We start from the raw sequence: 6,000 nt of genomic DNA, 5'->3' as shown, positions 1-6,000 counted from the left end.
AATACAAGGGATTATGTAAACAATGGACGATACCAAGGATCACAGGGGCACCTGGCTTTGGAGCCTTGGGATCCTCTTCCTTCTCTTCTGCTTGTACCCCCTTCATGGCAGAAAATGATTGATGTACATGCAGGCAACAAAAACTTCATATAGGACTCCAAAAGTCCGGAGATAAGGACGCTGGTAATTGAAAAACTTGGAGATTCTGGTTATTCAGATTACAGTATTGACAACAAAAGGGATCTAAGACTTACATGAATGGATGCTAAGTGAAATGAACAGAACCAAGAGATCATTGTACATTGCAACAAGATTATAGGATGATCGATTCTGATGGATATGGCTTTCTTCAAAAATGAGGTGATTCAGACCAGTTCCAATGGTTTTGTGACGGAAAGAGCCATCTGCATCCAGAGAGAGGACTATGGGAACTGAGTGTGGATCACATCGTATTTTTAATCTTGTTGTTGTTGTTTGCTTGCATTTTATTTTTTCTCATTTTTTTCCTTTTTAAGCTGATTTTCTACAACATATTTGTGGAAATATATAAGAATTGTACATGTTTAACAAATTATTTGCCATTTAGGGGAGGGGGTGGGGAGAAAGGAGAGAAAAAATTGGAGTGAATGTTAAACATCCATGCATGTGTTTTGAAAATAAAACTTAAAAAAAAATTAGAATAAAAAAAAAAAGAAAAGAGTTCTCTCTAAAGAGGACCATTTATTGGCTATCATTGGGTGGCTGCGTCAGTCCCTCTCCTGGTCTTGTTCAACAAGAACCCTCCAACTCTCAAATGGTCCCATCCCCATTCTGGAACTATGGGGCTCCAACCCATTGGGCAGATCAAACTAAGATCTGAGAACAACTGCGGATTTCTAGGAGAAGGGAAATAAAATTGCCAAAGAAAGTCCATTTCTCAAGGATTGTAAAAGATGCTTGGAAACATGGTGACTTCATGAAGAGAGTCTCTGGAGGATTTGTAGAGGATTCCTGTTGTGTGGAGAAGCGTGGCTAAGTCGCTCGCTCCTGACTCTCAGTGGCTACCTGCTGGTTTACCTTGGTGGACATGGCCCATGTCTACAAATGACTTGTTCAGCTGAAAGCTGTGAAAGATGGTATCTTGAAACTTGGAGAGATGGGCACAGGGCACACAGTAAAAATTCCTAGAACCCGAAATGTATGAGTTGGACACTATGGTAGCCAAAAGACAAGAGGAACTGAAAGATGTGGGCCCTTAGAATCAAGTGGACTTCAACCCAAATGACACTGCTACATACAGCTGCCCAGGGCTGTCCTGATGAAACTGCTTATAAAGCCAGTAGGGACTTGATATGCAGACAGTTGATGAAAGCTGTACCTGGGGTCTCTAATGCAGCGCAGGCCACGGTTCTGATGCTTCCCAGTAGCAGATGCTACTCTTTTGTGCACTCAATAACTTTGATAGACAAGTAATTGCTAACCTCTGAGCTTCAGTGAGGAGCATTTTGGGCCTTCTCTTTGGGACCCCCTGGAGAGCGTTATCAATGGAGCAATCTCAGTGGTAGATTCATCTAACACTTGTGTGTGACTTGGCCATGATGGGATCTACTCCGAATACAAGGGAAATGCCAAACATAAATGATGCCCTTAATTCTGCAGTAGACAAAATGACAACAAAAGACCTTAGAGTGACACAGACGGGTCTGCAAAGCTGCATTTCAGATTCATTCTTGGAAACTAATGTGCCACTTTTGGTATAATTGATGGAGGCTGCAGAGAATGGAAATGAGAAAAAGTTATTAGGTATGCTCAAGTTTTCCACGAACTGCTAACAAACTAATTGAGATTTCTAACTTAGCTTTTCTATTTCAAACAATGAAGAAGGTGTGAAACTGGTTCCCATGTCAACAAGCCGAATGGAAACCCTTCTCTCCGTTTATTAATGCTGCATCGGCTCTGGCTGCAAAACCACGAAGGAGAACGTGCGTCTTTTTAAAGAACAGTGGGAAAAGCAAGTCCTGTTCTAACAGATGTCATTGATAACATAACTTCCATTGATAATTTTCTGGCTGTGTCAGAGAATCCCATTTTGGAAGATGTAAACAAGTATGTCATTGTTTTCCAAGAACGAGCTGTTAATGATGGAGACCATCCTGCTGGTGCCATTTGGGGTTGGGCAGCCAATCATTCATGTTGTCATTTCAGAGATGGATAACTGTAAACCTGGAGTCTAGACTGAAAAGGTTCTCGAGGCCATCGGAATGCTTTCTTATTACAGTTTTTTCTAAAGTTACTGAACTAATGGAGTTCTCAGTTCCAATCCTTGCCAACCAATGATGAAATTTTTATTTTAGAATAATTATATTTAGAATAATTAATATTTAGAATTCATAGATGCCTCTCAATTGGTCTGTGATGGTGTGTGTGATATTCAAAAAGCATGAGCTATTAGGCTCTCATTAGTTGGAGTTTCTCCATGAACAATGGCCAGTTTTTAGGAAGAGAATAGGGGAAGTCAAAGTATCTAAATGGGACAATAGTGACAATGATATTATCTCCCTGAGCAGACAGATATGCATGATCACGATGGAGGAGATGGACTTCACCAGAGATAAAGAACCACCTAAAAATACATTAGTTGTAATTCATACAGCTAAAAAATTGCTAAGTCAGGATCAAAGGGGACTTGGGAAGAACCATTGCAGATCATTGTCCAGGTCTCCTTGTATATCTCCAACACATTGGTCTGCACTACCATCGGCTTAAAATCTGCAGGAAAGTCAAAGCGGAAGTTCAGAACCTTGGTGGGGAGCTTATTGTTTATAGTAGGGTGGACAGTGCAACATCCCTTAATCAGACAGCCAAGAACCTGGTGAATGCTGTGGTACAGATAGTAAAGATCTTCCTATGCGACCTCCAGCAAGTAGCAGAAATCACAGGTAATGGCTTCCCTCACCCTCCTGCTGTGTCAGGAAGATGAAACCCTCATAAAAGAAGCCCTTGGGGAAGAGAGAAAAGCATGATGAAACAAAAATCAAGCCGGCATTTCAGAAGAAGCATTTGAATCTTGTGCAACCCTCAGATAGTTCAAAGCAAGGACAGTACCTAGCGGAGCCTCGGCTACCTCCACCACCCACCACCATCTTCTCTAAACTAATTTTCCTTCCAATGACGTGTGCAAATCATAGACATTTCCTGTTTATTCAAATGTATTTACTTAATATAATGTTATATTAAATGCTATGGGAATGCACATTTTTAAAAAACCTGACTCTCTGATATCATCATGAGAATAAGCTTATATTTCAGTTGTATATGTTTTTAGATTCTAGAGGCAGTTCTATTTTCATTTTAAAAAATATAAGCTTGAATTAAAATACGTGATAATCAGAGATTGCTAATACTACATAACATTTTTTTTGTTCTCAGATTTTTAATAGTAGTTTCCCCCAGTTACCTGTTAAAACAATTTTAAACTTTTTTAAAAAAAGTTTTGAGTTCCAAATTCTGAGGTGGTAAGCAATCTGATATGGGGATATACATGTAATGCTATTTATCTTGACATGTCCGTCTCAATGATCGAAGCTTTGCATTGTGATTGAGAGGTTTGTGTTATCAGTGAAATCTTACTCTTCCTATTCAGGAGGAGGAATAGTTTAAAAAAATATATATGCCATATTATACAACTTTCTAAATCAAAGCTTTTGTATCTGGAAAAGAATACTTGGATCCGTTCTGCTGGGGAGAAGGCTGTTTTCAGAGTTTGAGCATATAGATAGGGTGTTCGAAAATTTAAAAGTGACTACAAGCACTTGAGCCTGCCCACTCAGGCATCCTGGGGAGCTAAGTGTTCACCAAGATTGTGATTAGCCCCTTGATAAAGGATTTCATGTATGTCTGCAAAATGATAATGTATAAAAATTTCAGTAAAATGTAATGCATCATGAAGAAAACTGATTACTCTCTTTAGGACACGGGAGGAGAATGTTAATATTTGGTTACAAATTACTAATGCACTTTGCTGCAGGACATTAATAAAATTGCTCTTTAAAAAGAATAGAAAAGAATGGACTCATTTTCTATCTTAGCTTTGCCAATATTAATAGGCTGTAGCAGAAGTTGATTAAAGTAACAATAGCTAGCTCTGTGCCATTTTAATTTTTTCAGAGGCTATTTTCTCTTCTACATGAGAGTTTTCCAGGACAATAGAGTAAGTAGGCAGATGTGACATAAGTGAAGGGGCCCCAGTCTCCTTTCCAACAGCCCCAGTGGCCACCCCCTTGAAGACATTCTGTGATGTTAACATTTGGTGCAACTTTATTTAGCACTCTGTGACCTCCTCTACACCAGGACTTCTTAAACTATTTCCTCTCATGTCCCCTTTTTTACCCAACATATTTTTCTACGACCCTAGGTATATAAGACAGGTATGCAAATCAAATATTTACTGAAAATAAATAATAATTTTGCAAACCCCACATTCACTTACATGACCCCCATGGGGGTCAAGATCCAAGTTTAAGAAGCTTTGCCTTAGACTAATCCAACTAAACTGATCCTTTGAAGAAACTAGCAATTTAGGAGCAACCATATCCTTTCTTCTGTCTGGGGACTGGCCCCTATCCTTGAGGCAGTGCTAGTTTCCACCTGGCTGAGACATAATAGCCTTCCTCTAAGGCATGCAATTTGGATTGGGCTGTCTCCACCCTGGGGGGATTAGGCTCCCCTTACTCTTATTCTATAGCTTTGGAATGTCCCCTGGACAAATTTGCTTAAAAGACTAAGGCTATGGCTCATGTCTACTCTTCCCAAAGAAGTATTCACTGTGCAAGATGAATCAGGGTTGGAAAGGGTTACAATGCACAACAAGAATGCTACACACAAAACCCTCTCAAGAGAGCATTCACTGAATGAATTAAACAGAATTCAGTAACCACTTCTAAGGACTACTACGATCTGTCGGGAAATTGATACTTTACTTCAGCAGAGGCATTTTACTTTTCACTTTCAGCTTGGTACTTTCCTTTCAAGGAAACAATTAAAATATTCAAGCTTGAGCCAGTTCTTTTCTTATAGGTGGACGTTCTAAGAACATTGGAATAGTAGCTGGTATTTTCCCCTGATTCCACTCACCTCCAACATCTTGGGAGGTGGACCTTGGGACGTTTTATAAGGTTACCTTTGATCCTGGACACATTTGTCTTAGAATTCTTATATATATGTATAAACTTTTTAAATACACATAATCACATTGGGAAAAGAGAATCAGAACAAAAGGGAAAAACCAATTCAGAAGAAAAAAAGTTATGGTATATGAAAATTATGGAATATTATTCTATAAAAATTAATGAGCAAGCTGATTTTAGAAAGGCCTGGAAAGATTTACACGAACTGATGCTGAGTGAAACAAGCAGAACCAGGAATACATTGTATACAGTAACAGCAAGATTGTGAGATGATCAACATGATATGCTTGCTTTTTCTCAGTGGTTCAGTGAGCCAAAGCAATCTCAAGATGATGGACAGAAAACACCTTCTGCATCCAGAAAGAGAACGATGGAGACTGAATATAAATCACATGCTATGTTCGCTTTTTTTTTTTAACATGAGAATTCTTAAAATCAGGAAAGCACAAAGAGGTAAAGATATCTGGGGCCCAATGCAAGTTACTTATTTTTGGCCACTGCCTACCGTCATTTGGGCAAGATTGCCATGATCTCTGTGGGTCTTCATGTTTCTCTAGCCTTCTCTGGAGTCACATGACACCAATTGGATGATAGAGGGAAAAAGAAGCCCACTTGGGAGCAGCCTCGACTTTTAATAGCCTCCAGGCACCTGGCATTCTTATACAACAAGGGAAAATCAAAGGAGCAGCCAAGGTTTTCCAGTCCTTTCCGTGCTAGTCCATTATGTAGCCAGAAATAATCTAGGAACTCATTGCCCTCAAAAGCCCTAAGCAGTGAAGTCACTGTGTCCCTAAACATACTGGAATGCCCAGGGGGATCTGAACACAGTCTTTTA

The 6,000-nt window shown here is 39.5% G+C and overlaps 1 pseudogene; it reads left to right on the top strand.

Moving 5' to 3' along the window:
* The first annotated feature begins 1,066 nt into the window (after positions 1 to 1,066).
* LOC127548788 (catenin alpha-1-like) overlaps positions 1,067 to 6,000 on the top strand; it is a 42,523-nt pseudogene continuing 37,589 nt past the window's right edge.

This window comes from Antechinus flavipes, chromosome 1 (assembly GCF_016432865.1).
Source record: "Antechinus flavipes isolate AdamAnt ecotype Samford, QLD, Australia chromosome 1, AdamAnt_v2, whole genome shotgun sequence".
Classification (NCBI taxonomy): domain Eukaryota; kingdom Metazoa; phylum Chordata; class Mammalia; order Dasyuromorphia; family Dasyuridae; genus Antechinus; species Antechinus flavipes.
The sequence above is the reverse complement of the archived record's forward strand: the minus strand, read 5'-3'. Positions and strand labels throughout refer to the sequence as shown.